General features: G+C 40.2%; 1 protein-coding gene across 1 annotated transcript in view; it reads left to right on the top strand.

The window, feature by feature from the left end:
- Positions 1-15,971, top strand: part of MEIS1 (Meis homeobox 1) — a 171,319-nt gene that overhangs the window by 95,112 nt on the left and 60,236 nt on the right. The window lies entirely within an intron of this gene.

The raw sequence follows: 15,971 nt of genomic DNA, 5'->3' as shown, positions 1-15,971 counted from the left end.
AACTTCCTCTGTAGTATACAGCAGCTGATAAGTACTGGAAGGATTAAGATTTTTTTGATAGACGTAATTTAAAAAACTTTAACTTTCTGGCACCAGTTGATTTGACAAAAAAAAAAAAAAAAAGTTTTCCACCAGGGTACACCCTTTAAGCATCCAAATACTAGGTTTCAATCAATGAGATACACTAAATCTATTTGTACAAACCTACATATCAATTTGCTTAGCTCTCCTTGCTCAATAACAGATTAGACTGCATGTTCAATGTAACAGGTTCCCCTTAAATTCAGTTTAAGGCTCCACTTGACATATGTAACATGAGGAGGTTCTATGAGAATAGAGAAAAGATTTGCTTTTCCAGACATAGCACCATTTAATTTCATAGGCTTCATCTGGCATTGCGGCTTAGGATGGGACTGAGTTGCAATATCAGACTTTTGCCATGAGGGGCGCTGTTTCTTGAAAATAAAAATAAAAGATTCTGGTGCCAGAAAGTTAAACAGATTTGTAAATTACTTCTATTAAAAAAATCTTAATCCTTCTAGTACTTATTAGCTATTGAATACTACAGAGGAAATTCTTTTCTTTTCTGAACACAGAGCTCTCTGCTGACATCATGACCACAGTGCTCTCTGCTGACATCTCTGTCCATTTTAAGAACTGCCCGGAGTAGAAGAAAATCCCCATAGCAAACATATGCTGCTCTGGATAGTTCCTCAAATGGACATAGATGTCAGCAGAGAGCTCTGTGTTCCAAAAAGAAAATAATCTCCTCTGTAGTATTCAGCAGCTAATAAGTACTGGAAGGATTAAGATTTTTTAATAGAAGTCATTTACTAATCTGTTTAACTTTCTGGCACCAGTCGATTTAAAAAAAAAAAAAAAGTTTTCCACCGGAGTACCCCTTTAACCTCTTAAGGACCCAGGACGTACGGGGACGTCCCCGCACCCTGGGCTTTAAGGACCCAGGACGTCCCCGTACGTCCTGGCATTTTCCGGTCCCTGCCGCGCGCCGGGTAGAGATCGGAACCGACCGGAAATGCTTCAGCAGGCATCCAGGGCAAACGCCGAGGGGGGCCAATGCAACTTCTGGAGGTCCACAGTTTTGGGACCACTGTGCCCTTCCAGATGTAAAAACATTTTTTTTAGGCTTTTTTTTAGGCTTTTTTTTTGCCCATGTGAACATACCCTTATAAGAATCTCCCCACTCTCCTTTGTTATGTAAGGGGAAAATAAAAAACAATGGCGCATTCTCTTAAAATTTCACTGCCTCTGTATTGTTTGCCTAGTGGTTCTGGTATTGAGCAGATAAATAGATATGGTTGATAAGACAATAATTACATATGAAATTAATAAAAATATTATATAAATATAGGAAGAAAATACAATCCATTTTGTTATCTATGTAGCAGGTTTATAGGTTTAGACTTGACAAAACCCAATTTACTCTATTCTGTTTATATAGTAAACTAAACATTAAACACATAAAGATTCACGATAAAAAATTTGGTAAAGATAATGCGACAAATCTTAAACAAGCACCCGAAATAGAGGCTCTAAACTTATTTGCATTGGTATCAGTATAAAGTGGCGATGTTGACTTAAGTTCGCAGCGAGAGTTACGCTGCTCGTTTCCTACATTTCCAAAAGGAAATCAACAATGTGTAATAATTTTTTTCCTTTGCTCTCCCTGGAGGCTACTAAAGCCATAGTGCATTGTCTGAATTGGCTCTGAGTGGTTCATTGAATGTACAGGTATTGCTGATTCAGACATATTTCATGTACTCAATGAACCAATTAGTGTTTTAAGTCACCGACCACACAAGTGTTTATTCTTAGACTGAGGTGGCGTGAAGCCTCTCTTTATTAACCTCTTACTAGTTTTTAATACCCTTCACCTATCCATCTGGTGAATTATTTATTGTAATATCTGTAGCGGTTGCAAAGTTAAGCTACTGGATCACAGAGAGCGGATGAAAAAAAAAATGCTCGGTTTCTACCAATTATTACTATTTTTTTTTTGCGTTGAGATTCCCCATCACTGGTGTCATTGAAGGGGGCGCTCTTGTGTAAGTTGTATAGACAGTTGTAGGCCCAAAAGTCATGCTGGACGTTGTTCTTATCTCTAAATAGTACAGAAGAACCTTTAGTCTGGGACAGTGTTTTTCAAAGTGTGCCTCCAGTTGTTGCAAAAGTGTAACTCCCAGCATGGTGGGAGTTGTAGTTTTGCAACAGCTGGAGTTGAACCGGTCTGGGAGTAACCGTTCTACAATGGACCATGCTACCAAGTATAGCAAAAGGACATAGAGACATATAGGGTGATTAGTTATTATTTTCTGTTGAACGAAAGTTGCAACTTTTTGTAAAAAAAAAAACAACTCATCAATTTACAACCTCCACTTAAGTTTTCCAAAAAAAGTATATACGAAATCATGACAAGCATAGATTTCAGAAGATGCACCAAATTTATTAAAAGGCTCCTGCTGACGCATCTTTTTCTAGTACATTTTCAGTGTGGACCTGTATGTGAAACACTGGTTGTCCCCTCCTTCTTTATACCCTTTACCTTCTTCATCCCTACGTTGCCAACACTGTAGTTCCTCTGGGGCAGGAAGTCTCCCAACTTGCAAAATTATTACTAATCCACATCTGGCCACTTTCATATTCATTAAAAAAAAAACATATCTGCAAAGTAAATGTGCAGATTATTATTTCAGGAGAATAGGCTGCCAGTACATGCATTCTGCTTTGTCTTTTCATAGTAACAGAGGCTTTCAAGTAAGCTCAAAAATGTTACAGGAACTTCAGAATTTTTGTACAATGGCCACAGACATATCCTGGTCAGGTTCTACTTCAGGAATTTCGTTACAATCTGTGTTTTTAGGGGAACGTGTTTATACAAGTATTAGTGAAAGGACTGGAATATTACGTAATTGATAACAAGATATGATTCACGATGATGTGATGACCTAACCCATCGGATTTGTCTGCTATTCCAAACCTAGATACAGGTATTTCTAACCTATATCTATGTCATCAGAAAGGGTAAAGAATGATGGAAGTATTTAGAAGCATTTTACACAGCTTATTTTCATTAAAACAGAATAAATGGAAAACATAGGAGTTCATTCTTCATATTTACTAATAAAACACGGGAGATGTGAAAGTGACACTAAAGTTTATATACCAGATGGACCAGACGGCCCCTATTAAAGTCACTGGGGATCCGTTTTGCTCCATTTCTGGCCCTGAAAGGAGTCTGTGATGGAAGCCCCAAACAGAGCCTCTGACACAGATGTGAACGAGGCCTCAGACAGGGCTTGGCAAATTAGTTTAGAATCCAGGAGCCAACAAACAGAAGTTAGGAGCCAAGATTTTGACCTCTATAACTTTTTTATTTTTTTACCTGAGCTTTGTGAAGGCCCATTTTTTGAGCAGTGAACTGTAATTTTCAACCATACCATTTGCTTAGTACTGACTTTTAATCACATTTTAATAAAAAAAACCTCTGGCATGTGATGTCACCAAAAATCAGCAAATTCGTAGTTTGGAATTTTTTTGTGTCTACACCATGGACCGTGCGGGATTAGGAACATGATCATTTGATGCAGGAGATGTTTCTTTATTTATATATTTATTCATATTTTTTACATTGTTTTCTTTGGAAAATGGGAAAAGGGTGTAATTTAAATTTTTATTAGGGGAGAATTTAAAGGGGTCATCCAGGAAAAACTTTTTTTTATATATCAACTGGCTCCAGAAAGTTAAACAGATTTGTAAATTACTTCTATTAAAATATCTTAATCCTTTCAGTACTTTTGAGCTTCTGAAGTTAAGGTTGTTCTTTTCTGTCTAAGTGTTCTCTGATGACACGTGTCTCGGGAAACGCCCAGTTAGGAAGCAAATCCCCATAGCAAATCTCTTCTAAACTGGGCGTTTCCCGAGACACGTGTCATCAGAGAGGACTTAGACAGAAAAGAACAACCTTAACTTCAGAAGCTCATAAGTACTGAAAGGATTAAGATTTTTTAATAGAAGTAATTTACAAATCTGTTTAACTTTCTGGAGCCAGTTGATATATACATAAAAAGTTTTTTCCTGGAATACCCCCTTTAATAAACAAAACACAACTTCATCCCTCCTCAGGACCTTTCATAAGCAATTATTCAAATGGTTACATAGATCGGTGCAATGCATATGCATTGATCTAGGTCATCGGCGCTCTACTGGTCCAGTCTGTTATAGTCAGGCTGTATTTATTGCCAAGGCCCAGCTAAGGCCTCCGGCTGCCCTAAAACCAATCTGCCTCCCACAGGTGATTGGACCACAAATGACTAGGGGCTATAGACCCTATAGACCTCCTTGAGTCAGTTTGCCCTTGCTTAAATATTACTTCACTTTTACACATTTTACACTTGGAAACAAGTGTGTGTATTTAAAATGCCAATGCAGATGAACCTTTGGTTTTTGATACAATAGATGGTACTATTGTGCCCATTGTAATAGTCAGGCTCTAAGGTTATGCTAAACTGAAGATACAGCTCCATACCTATTCTACCGCTCTGTATTCCAGATATAACACCTGCATATATAACAAGTGTGGTGTTACATCCCGTTGTAACACCAAGAACATAGACTAATAAAAATGGGTATGGTACAGAAAATGGAAATCAATAGAACTGTGGTGGGGGGCTGATCCAGAGTATGGGCATTTTACAACAGGTGTGGTGTGCAAGTTTGGTTCAGTACAAAGAAAGGAGGTCTGGGTGTTACATCCAGAATATGACTATTAAAAATAAGTATGGTGCATCAATTTTGGTTTGGAAGAAGTGTAAGAGATCTTGGTGTTACATCTGGAATAGTATGGGGCTATACATTTGGTTCGGTAGAATTGTAATTGGGCTTGGTGTTGTATTCTAAACAGTTTATAAAGGGTTTGGTGCTACAAGTTCAGTAGAACCATATGCGTGGTCTGAATGGTAAATTCAGAATCAAGAATTGCTATGACTGGGCATGCTTTTGTAAGCTGCTTCCGTAGATATTACAACTATAAAGTCAGCATTAAACCCAAATGGTACTGTAAATCTGATTTAACAGAACCACAAGGGGTTTGGGTGTTCTATCTGGAGTAAGAATGGCTATACACTCAAGATAGCTGTTGGTTGGACACTTATTTGGCTGTGCGCATTCTTTCTCAGTTCTGATGAGTGTGCATGTGTTCTGAATGGGCAGACGAGAGAAAGCTGCCACCAGACACCCCTGGTGGCAGCTCATTTCCGATATAAACAGATGGATCAGGCATGATAAAATACAACATATCTGACCCTTTCCTCCCCAACATCTGCTGTAGGAAGAGATGTGGTAGGCCCCCCTACACATGATATGGTCAGCCAATCCTAAATCTGTGAGTTTGGCTGATATTAATCTAGTGCTTTTGAGCACCTTGAAGGGGTACTCCGTCCCTAGCCATCTTATCCCCTATCCAAAAGATAGGGGATAAGATGTCTGATTGTGGGGGACCCCCACAATCTTGGCTAAGGCACCCCAGGCATCCAGAACTTTGTCACGGTCACACCCTGCTTGTGACTTCACAGCCATGCCCCCTCAATGCAAGTCTATGGGAGACGGTGTGGCGGCCATCATGCTCCCTCCCTCCCATAGACTTGCATTGAGGAGGCATGGACGTGACGTCACCAGGGGGTGCGGCCATGACATCACAAGCCTCTGGCGCTGCACCAACGCTCTAAATGAATGCCGGGTGCAGCAGGGAGATCGCAAGGGTCCCCAGTGGCGACATTTTATCCCCTATCCTTTGCATAGGCATTAAGATGTCTAGGGGCGAAGTAAAGGGGTACTCCAGCAGAATTTTTTTTTTCAAATCAACTAGTGCCAGAAAGTGATACAGATTTATAAATGACTTCTACTTCAAAATCATAAGCTTTCAAGTGCTTCCAGTAGCTCTTAGGTGGTCTGGGTGTTACAGCCTTCAGCCGTCCAGGCATGCTGGTAATTGTAGTTAGAGATGAGCGAATGAAAAAAAAAAAACGATTTGGCCGATTCGCCGAATAAAAAAAAAACAAAAAACGATTTGATCTGAATAAATTCGGTGAATTTTTATTAGTAATGTATTTCAATAATCATCCTGTATAATGTATAGATGTGGGCGGCTTTCTCGCTTGTAGAGTGACATCCGCTGTGATCTGTCCTCAACTGCAGGTACTACTGCTCCCAACATGGAGCACACTCTGCTCCATGCTGGGAGCTGTAGTAGCTACATTAATAGACAGATCGCAGCGGGTGTCACTTCTGACACATGGATGCGATCGTCCTGTATAATGTATAGATGCGGGTGTCCAGGCCGCTCTTCTCTGGTCCCACTGTAGTATGAGCATATGCCGTATATATACACTTATTATTCATATTTCCCGCAGAGAGTCATGATTGGCTGGATGTCATTGTAATTAATAATTACAATGACATTGTCCTTCACAATTACATCAAATACATACATACATGATTGTTCCGGCCATCTGCCTCCTCAAATTACAATTTGAAGTATCTTTGATTTCTGACCTCTGTAAATTTATGAATTTTGGGTAAATTAGGGAAACTCAGCCTTTTTTTTGCCTACTGTATTATACATATTACTGATTTCCCTGTCCTCGGCTCGTCCCCCACAATTATTCATGGCAGCACATCTAAATGTCCAAAAAAATTTAATTAATGGGGCTAAAAAAGTAAAATGAAAATAAAAAAATTATGATTTAGAACAAAAACTAGAAAAAAAATTATGAAATGCACTCCTCATTCATTTTTAATATTGAGCGCTGAATTTTCTGGTCCCTGCCCACTTCCAAAAATTGAAAGACAAAAAAAAAATGTTGATGTTAATTTTTAAACAGTGATCAATTTATATGTGCGGGCAGGGACCTAAACATCTAGCCGACAATAAAAAAAATGTAGAATGGGGCCATTTAAATATAAAAATAATATACTTTTTATAATTAATTATTTTTATTTTATTAGTAATGTATTTTAATATTGTGTTTAATAAAGTGTGTGTGTGCTTCACTTTTTCCCCCCCATTTTTTTAATTTTTTTTTTACGTATTACTACTACTCCCAGCATGGAACAGACTGTTCCATGATGGGAGCTGTAGTACCTATACTAATAGACAGATCGCACCAGGTGTCATTCCTGACACCTGATGCGATTTTCCTATCTATTGCAGAGATGGAGCGGCCTTCTCCTGCCCTCGCATCTCTGCACTTTACTCCTGCCGGTCAGTGATTTGAATAGAATTCACATCACTTATTCATATTTCCCGCAGAGAGCTGTGATTGGCCAGATGGTTCCAGCCAATCACAGCTCCCTGCTGGAAATATGAATAATAGGTATATATACAGCATATACTCATACTACAGAGGGACCAGAGAAGAGCGACTGGCCGGCCACATCTATACATTATACAGGACAATCGCATCGGGTGTCAGAAGTGACACCCACTGCGATCTGTCTATTAATGCAGGTACTACAGCTCCCAGCATTGAGCAGAGTGTGCTCCATGTTGGGAGCAGCAATACCTGCAGTTAAAGGGGTATTCCAGGAATTTTTTTTATATCAACTGGCTCCAGAAAGTTAAACAGATTTGTAAATTACTTCTATTAAAAAATCTTAATCCTTTCAATAAATATCAGCTGCTGAAGTTGAGTTGTTGTTTTCTGTCTGGCAACAGTGCTCTCTGCTGACATCTCTGTTTGTCTCGGGAACTGCACAGAGTAGAATAGGTTTGCTATGGGGATTTGCTTCTAAACTGGGCGGTTCCCGAGACACGTGTCATCAGAGAGCACTTAGACAGAAAAGAACAACTCAACTTCATCAGCTCATAAGTTCTGAAAGGATGAAGATTTTTTAATAGAAGTAATTTACAAATCTGTTTAACTTTCTGGAGCCAGTTGATATATAAAAAAAGTTTTTTCCTGGATAACCCCTTTAAGGACAGATCACAGCAGGTGTCACTCCTGACACCCGCTGCTATCGTCCTATCTATTGCAGAGATGCGAGCGTAGGAGAAAGCCGCTTGCATCTATACATTATACAGGACGATCGCAGGGGTCTCGCTAATGAAGAAATTAGTTATTTCGAATCGAGTCGAAGTTCAAATTCGGTCTGAATCAAATTTTTCATGAAATTCAGAACAAATTCGACTTCGTCCGTTTCGATTCGCTCATCTCTAGTTGTAGTTTTAAAAAAGCTGGAGACCCCCTTAGTCAGGACACACCTCCTCACCCTAATGATCCAATGTACCGAAGATCCTCAAGTAAACATGGCATGTTCATCATCTTGTAAGTGTTAAAGCAGTCAAACTATTTTCGATTCTTTTCTTACAAATGGATCCACTTGAGCACTTTAACAGTTATTTTAGCTTCCACTTCGAGCAGCCCTCATGTTTCCCCTCTCCTTCTTTCCACGAAAACATTTTTTTTTTTTTTTACTTTTTTACTTTTCAAAAAAAAACAAAAAAAAAAACAAAAAAAAAAGCTCCTTAAGAGTTTAGACTTATTTCAGACAACCTTTAAAGCGTACACAGTGTCCCGGAGTCCTTTGTCTGTACGCTATGACTATGATCTACCATTGCCCGCCTCATTTGCAAGCGTTCCCTCTCTCTCTTTCTTTTTTTTTTTCACTTCTTTCTTGTTTAATTTAACAAGAAATGAGTAGTAAATGAAAGCTGCTGTCTGAAATCCCACTGTGAGTCTGTTTTGCACTTGGCTCCCCAGTGAAAAGGCAATTTGTGAAATTATGTGATAGAGTAATTAGTTGAAACCAGGCCTCCTGATTGTTTGCCGCCGCTGCCGCCGCTGGTGAGGAGGGTCTGTAAAAAAAAAAAGAAGAAGAGATAAAATACAGGATTATTACCTAGCACGTTGGCGCTAAGCTTCTTTTGTTTATTTGTAAACAGAATATTTAGTGACCGCATAGGAAGCTGCTATAATCGCGAGCTCATAAAAGAAACCACAGCAGTGCCTTCGGATTTATATTGAGCACTCATGTAAAATTTAAGCTGGGAAGCCAGCCCTCCCCGTTAATGTAATTAGGGTTTAATTTACCGCCCTTCGCAAAACACAGATGCAATAGGGCCTCCGTATTTATGCAGTCTTTAAGTACATTATAGAATACCTCAGTGCACTACTTAGCACGCGGAAACAGGTGTGAGGCCTTTTATATTTCATTTTTACGCAGTAAACACATTGTAATTCTTGAGAAATATTAGCAGGAATGGGAAAGTATTGAAAATAATAATAATACGTCGTCGACGTACAAGATGGGTAATGGACAGTTACCCTTTATGGGCTTGTGTATTTGTCAATGGTTAAGTGAATTAAAGCAAATGCTAGGGAAATCAATAGGCTTGCCAGAGTCTTGGTTGTGCCTCATAGACTCTGGGACAGAATGACAGATGTGGTGCATAGGAACCATTTAAAGTATTAACGCAAGAAAAAATGTCTCCCCCTGTGCTGGCCAAGAATGATTCGGCAGTATTGTACCTCCGAAAAAGAACATAAAAAATAATAATAGGAAAGATCCATTTGGCATAGAGAATGAGGAAAGAGATAATGAGGAAAGAACCATTTGGCATAGAGAATTAATTAATTAATTAATTATTATAATTTATGTATTTATTTAATATAAATATATTTACTTATTCAATTATTGATTTATTTATTTTTATTTATATTTATTTAGTTATTTACTTTTGCTTATTAGGCCGGTGGGATTGGCTTTGATAATAAATAGATCAATAAATTAGAACAGTGGTTTACCAGCCAGTACGCCTCTAGCTGTGGCAAAATTTCAACTTCCAGCATGCCCGGACAGCCGTTGGCTGTCCGGGCATGCTGGGAGTTGTAGTTTTGCCACAGCTGGAGGTGTCCTGGATGCGAAACATTGAATAAGAGTTTAGTTTTAGAATCCAAAATGGCCGATGCAAGGTTAAAGACCGATTGTTATTCCTATAGGGTAACATTTTGGAAGGTATGTGACACAAAACACAGCATGCAGTCCTAAAATTACATTTTGTCAAGAGCAGAAGTAACGCTTCTGTTTTGCAAGTGTCTGAACAGAAGGTGCTCCATGTGTAGCTGATTCTATTTTCATATCGTATAATTTGCTGCTTAAAAAAAATAAAAAATAAAGAAATTAAGATTCAATAGCAAAACATTTTTCTTTTATCTTAGAATATTCAGTATCTAGGTCTTCCCAATCACTAGCTAGAAATTTGGCAATAGGTTACATTTTGGATTTTTTTTTATATACTTTGTCTTCCTGGCTTTTTCTAGAGGACTCATCATATACATACAGCCTATTTATTTCAGAGTGTAACATGTAATGCTTTAGTTCTCCTGTGGAGGCACTGCAGCAGAACTGAACATTTGTTGCCTGGTACGTTCACAGCCGATCCATGGGGTTACCTGAACCTGACACCCTGAAATAAGCCCATTCTAACAAAAAGAGGTTATCCAAAGTAGACAATCCTTCAAACCTTTACATTTCAACAAACTTCTGGCATGTCATATCAGAAGTTGTGATGGGCGGCGGGGTCAGGGGGCTAAGACCTTCACTGTTCACAATTAAGGAGGGTGTGAAACATTTGGCTAAGCACTTTTTCTCTTTGTTTTTGCTCGACTCTCCTTAAAGTGGTACTACCGTGCTGACAACTTATCTAAAGGATAGGGTATAAGTTGCCTGATTGCGCGGGGTTCCGCCCAGGGGTCAACTTCTGGAAAAAAAAGTGTGGGAACCCCCCCCCCCTCCCTCCCTCGCGGGGACGGGCCGTGAAATCACAAAGAACAAAGCCGTGAAGTCATGATACTCCGGCCCCTGTAAACGCACAGAGAGAGATTGCTCTGTGCAGTAATGATAGCGGGGTGCCACAGCCGAGATCGCGGGGGGTCTCCAGCAGCAGGACCCCCGCGATCAGACATCCTATCCCATATCCTTTGGATAGAGGATAAGATGTCTAGGGGAGGAGTACCCCTTTAAGTACCAGGACACCAGTATGTATATTTACATCCAATATGGGAAACTTATTAAAACCTGTGCAGAGGATAAGTTGACCAGTTGCCCATAGCAACCAATCAGATCGGTTATTTCATTTTTTTTAAAAGGCCTCTGAAAATGAAAGCAGTGATCTGATTGGTTGCTATGGGCAACTGCTCCCCTTTTCCTTTGCACAGGTCTTTATATATCTCCCCAATGTTCTTAAGAGGTTATCATTCTGATAATACACTGTAACAAAAACCTCCTTATGTCCCTATCAATAACATAATGAAAGAAAACTCCTCATGTAATCTTCTTAGAACTGGCTAGCCGGCTAGAGGAAGTGCGTATATCGCACGAAACCAGCTCGCCCGGCTTCCCCACCTTCCACCCACCTCCCCCGTCTGCCATCTGTAATATCTTCTCCGTTATGGAATAAACCTACTGAACGCGGTGAGTGCCGTCTTCTGTCTCGCTTCTTTTGTTCCTTACTACTGGGGTGACACACTGTAACATACCTCTTCCTCATGTAATCTCCTTACTACTGGGGTGACACACTGTAACAAACCTTCTCCTCATGAAATCTCCTTACTACTGGAGTGATACACTGTAACAAACCTACTCCACATTTAATCTCCTTACTACTGGGGTGACACACTGTAACAAACCTACTTCACATTTAATCTCCTTATTACTGGGGTGACACACTCTAACAAACCTCCTCCTCATGTAATCACCTTACTACTGGGGTGACACACTGTAACAAACCTCCTCCTCATGTAATCACCTTAATACTGGGTTGACACACTGCAACAAACCTCCTCCTCATGTAATTACCTTACTGGGGTGACATGTGACCTTTCCTCCAGCTCAGCCCCGCCTCCTCCACAGCATCACACAGGTCCTTAAGCCACGATCTTCCCTCATCTCCACAGCTAAGCTCCGCCCCCAACATGTGATGGTGACATCATCACAGGTCCTACATCTCCAGCATCCGGGCTGGGGAGGAGACGGAGGGAGGGTAAGAATAATTCAGAGGTCGGTCCTGCAGGACTAATGTAACAGGGACGGCGTTCCTCCTGTGGAAAAAGCAAAGGAACGGCGTTCCTGTGCATTCCTGCAGGACTCGAGCCCTGGTCCCGCCGCTGGGGACCCCCGCGATCTCGCACGCAGCACCCTGCTGTCATCAGGTCCCGGAGCGAACATTGCTCCAGGTCTGATGACTGCCGCTCCCATGTGATGTCACGCTCCGCCTCCTCAATGTAAGTCTGGGGATTTGTTTCTGTTCTGGACAGTTGCTAACATGGACAGTGGTGTCAATGGAGAACACTGTGGTCAGACAGAAAGGAAATTCAAAAAGAAAAGAACTTCCTCTGTAGCATACAGCAGCTGATAAGTACTGGGAGGATTAAGATTTTTAAATAGAAGTAATTTACAAATTGGTTCAACTTTAGCACCAGTTGATTAAAATTTTTTTTTTCCACTGGAGTACCCCTTTAATGTCTGATATTTTAGTTAGTACAGATTAGTAACCATAGACCCTTTTATTGTGTAAGTCATGAGTATGAGCATATAAAACACTAGGGTTGAGCCCTGTTTAGTTACCATGACATGAACAAGCAGTTTGGAAACCCGAGTAATGTCAGTATAAATAGCTCTCCCATGGAGCTCCATCAGCTATTCCGCAATAACAATAAAATGCTTTTCATTATCTTTTTTTTTTTGTTGAAATAGCTGTATGATTTCCAACACTCTGTCTGTCATGTGAGCTAAATTCAGATTATACTCGGGCCTGGAAATTAATAGACAAATGGGCTGGTCACATGCTTTCATGTAATGCTGGGATTTTTTTTTAAATTATTATTCCTGCTGGAATTTCATTATTTTCTAAAGCTGTTCCCATGTGATCTAAGGGAGATTTAGTCACGAACATAGAAGAATAATTCTGGCGAGCCTGTAAAATGATACAGCAGGACAGATTGTGATTTATCACAACTGGATCGCCAAGTGTTCAGGGTGCTAGACGGTATCTGTCAGGACCGTGTAGAACTCTACTGACTGGAGTGATGACAGACCCTTGTCACTTGGCCATATCTAGATTCATCACTATGGTGACAATATTCGACAAGGAAGGTTTGTAATAACATGAGGACAACCTACCCCTGAGATGTCCACTGTGATGTGAAATGTCCATCGTGCCAGCTTCCTTTTTTGCTGCAGGGGTCTACGGTCAATATATATATATATATTTTTAATGGATCTGGTCACTTAATACCAGGAATGGTGAGCAATATCTGAATAGTTGGGTCCTACTGTGTAGTTGCCAAACAAGACAGCTGGGCTTTTCAGGACCTTAAAATACCTCATTACTTTACTTGTTACTTTGTAACACAGTTTTATATCGGAATAATGTCTTCAACTGTGGTCTAAGTGTGGTCTATGTTATTTTTTTTGTAGCTCATGTAGGTCTTGGAACAAACATATTTGTTGTTGGAGGATATTCAGACAGGAGTCATATTACCTTTAGATGGATGCATGCAAATGTTTTTTAAAATGTTAACTTTGTAGGATTTAGCGTACGGTAGCCATCACCTGTGGCTGGTTTCTCAAATGCAAAGTGTAAAAACTCTTGTGGGGAAATTTCTTCTTGTGGAGATGGCTAGTTGACTTATGGAGTCTAAGGCTGGCCATACACATGGGACTTTGATTGGCCCAACATGGTCAATCAAAGGTCCATTGGATTCTTCATATGAACGATCATGCCAAAAACATGGCAGACTAAAATGGCTGCTTTTGCACAGTACCACAGGAGGGGCCAAATTATGATATCATGCCAAAAACTGTTTTTTTCCAGCCACAGTCAGCTAAAAAGATTCAGATTGGCAGATTAGACTTTCTGTAAACATAAGTCTTCTCTTGCCCATTGCCAATGATTTTGTGCATAATTTACAGGCAATGATCAGACAAAATGGCCAAATTTTATCATTTTGGCCAACCCTTATCATTGTAAATTAGCTCTCCTCCAGAAGGAAGAAATCTGCTTCTATAGTGCCACTTATTGGAGGTGGCTACCCAGTATGTCTGACCTTTTAAAGAACCTTGAAGCCAATCCAGAATCCCCTCTACACATCTTTACACATGGCACCAAAAGTAAATTTTTTCTTTGTTTTTCATCTATAAATTATACTTAAGTGATACTGTAACATTTTGTCTATACAAAATAAAACACCATTTAATTTGGCTTTCAAACAGTCTAATGTGAATCATCAACTTTTTGCCTTTATGATTATGAAGATCTGTCGGATTATGGTAACCATTATACGTTCCCTCTGAAAGACATTAAACAGTTAGCATTCTATATAGGCCTTGCTACTTTTTATTTGTTATGTTAACTCTAATCTTGCAGGACCATGGTGCCTTTTTAAGTAGGTCATCTGTTTTGTCTGGGACATTAAGGATCAAAGGTCATTTGGAATCCAGAAGTCATTAGTCACTGGCTGCTCTGTGCTAGATCCCCAGGATGCCAGCTCACTAGTCACCCATGGCAACCTGGGTAAGACATGCTGTGCCGTTGCTATCTTGGCAAGATGCCTATTTTCTTTTTTTTCTTTTTTTTTTTCTTTTTTATTCTTTACTTCTAGTTTGCATTGATAAGCAATGGAGCAACTGCATTTGGATTGACAATAGAAATATGAACACATCAATCACATAAGATAAAAAATGAACTTTAGACTAGAAATGTGATGGCAGAAGGGAGATTTAAGAAAAGTGATTTTATAAGATTCTGTGTGTTTTCAGAGCGTGACAACCATCGGGGCGAGTTCCCGAACAAAATCGCAAGTTGGTAAATACTTCTATTGATTAGCATTGACCATAACCAGGTTTATTTCACTTTCACTTCTAGCTACAGAAAGCCATTATGCTGGGAACCAGATAAAAGGCAGAGCCTAGTGAGATCACTCACTTAGGCTTTATTGAGACCTAATGTCCCCCCAAACCTCCACCTTGCCTTGAAAACATCATCAATTACAAGAATGACAGGCCCCTGGGAATCACGCTAAGACATTTAAGTTGGGAAGTCATGTTGCTGGGGAAAAAAGTCCTGGAATGTAATGACATGCACAGGAAGTATTCCTGAAATGTTCTATGTCTCTAAAACAGGCATGTTGAACTCAATTGACATCCAGGGTCACATTTAGTAGTTAGAAAAAAAAAAAAAAGAACAGAAGAGAAGAAAAAGAAATTACATTTAACAAAGAGTTCAAAAATTTAAATTTCCTTTTGTTTATTTTTTAAACTTAAAGGGGTACTTCACTGGAAAACTTTTTTTTTAAAGGGGTTGTGCGCTGCTCTAATTTTCGGAGCTCTGCTCACAGCGTCCGGAAGTTCATTACTCCAAATGCTGTGTGCGGGCTTCCGTTTTCGTGGCCGCCGGGCGTGACGTTGCGCCCAGCCCCTCGCCTGCTCCCTCGTGAAGTCTCGTCCACCCCCTCGTGACATCACGGCCGCCCCCTCTACCAAAGTCTATGGGAAGGGGGCGCGACCACTGTCACGCCCCCTTCCCATAGACTTTCGTTGAGGGGGCAGGCGAGACGTCACGAGGGGGCGGGCAAGACGTCGCGAGGGGCCGGGCCGGACGTCACGCCCGGCGGCTGCGAACACGGAAGCCCGCACACAGCGTTCAGAGTAATGAACTTCCGGACGCTGTGAGCGGAGTTCCGAAAGTCAGGGCAGCGCACAACCCCTTTAAATCAACTATTTTTTTTTAAACTCAACTGGTGCCAGAAAGTTAAACAGATTTGTAAATCACTTCAATTTAAAAATCTTAACCCTTCCACTACTTATCAGCTGCTGTATACTGCAGAGGAAGTTCTTTTCTTTTTGAATTTTCTTTCTGTCTGACCACAGTGCTCTCTGCTGACACCTCTGTCCAT

The sequence above is a fragment of the Hyla sarda genome, chromosome 3, assembly GCF_029499605.1.
Source record: "Hyla sarda isolate aHylSar1 chromosome 3, aHylSar1.hap1, whole genome shotgun sequence".
NCBI classification, from domain to species: domain Eukaryota; kingdom Metazoa; phylum Chordata; class Amphibia; order Anura; family Hylidae; genus Hyla; species Hyla sarda.
Note: the sequence above shows the minus strand (reverse complement) of the source record. Positions and strands in the feature narration are given on the sequence as shown.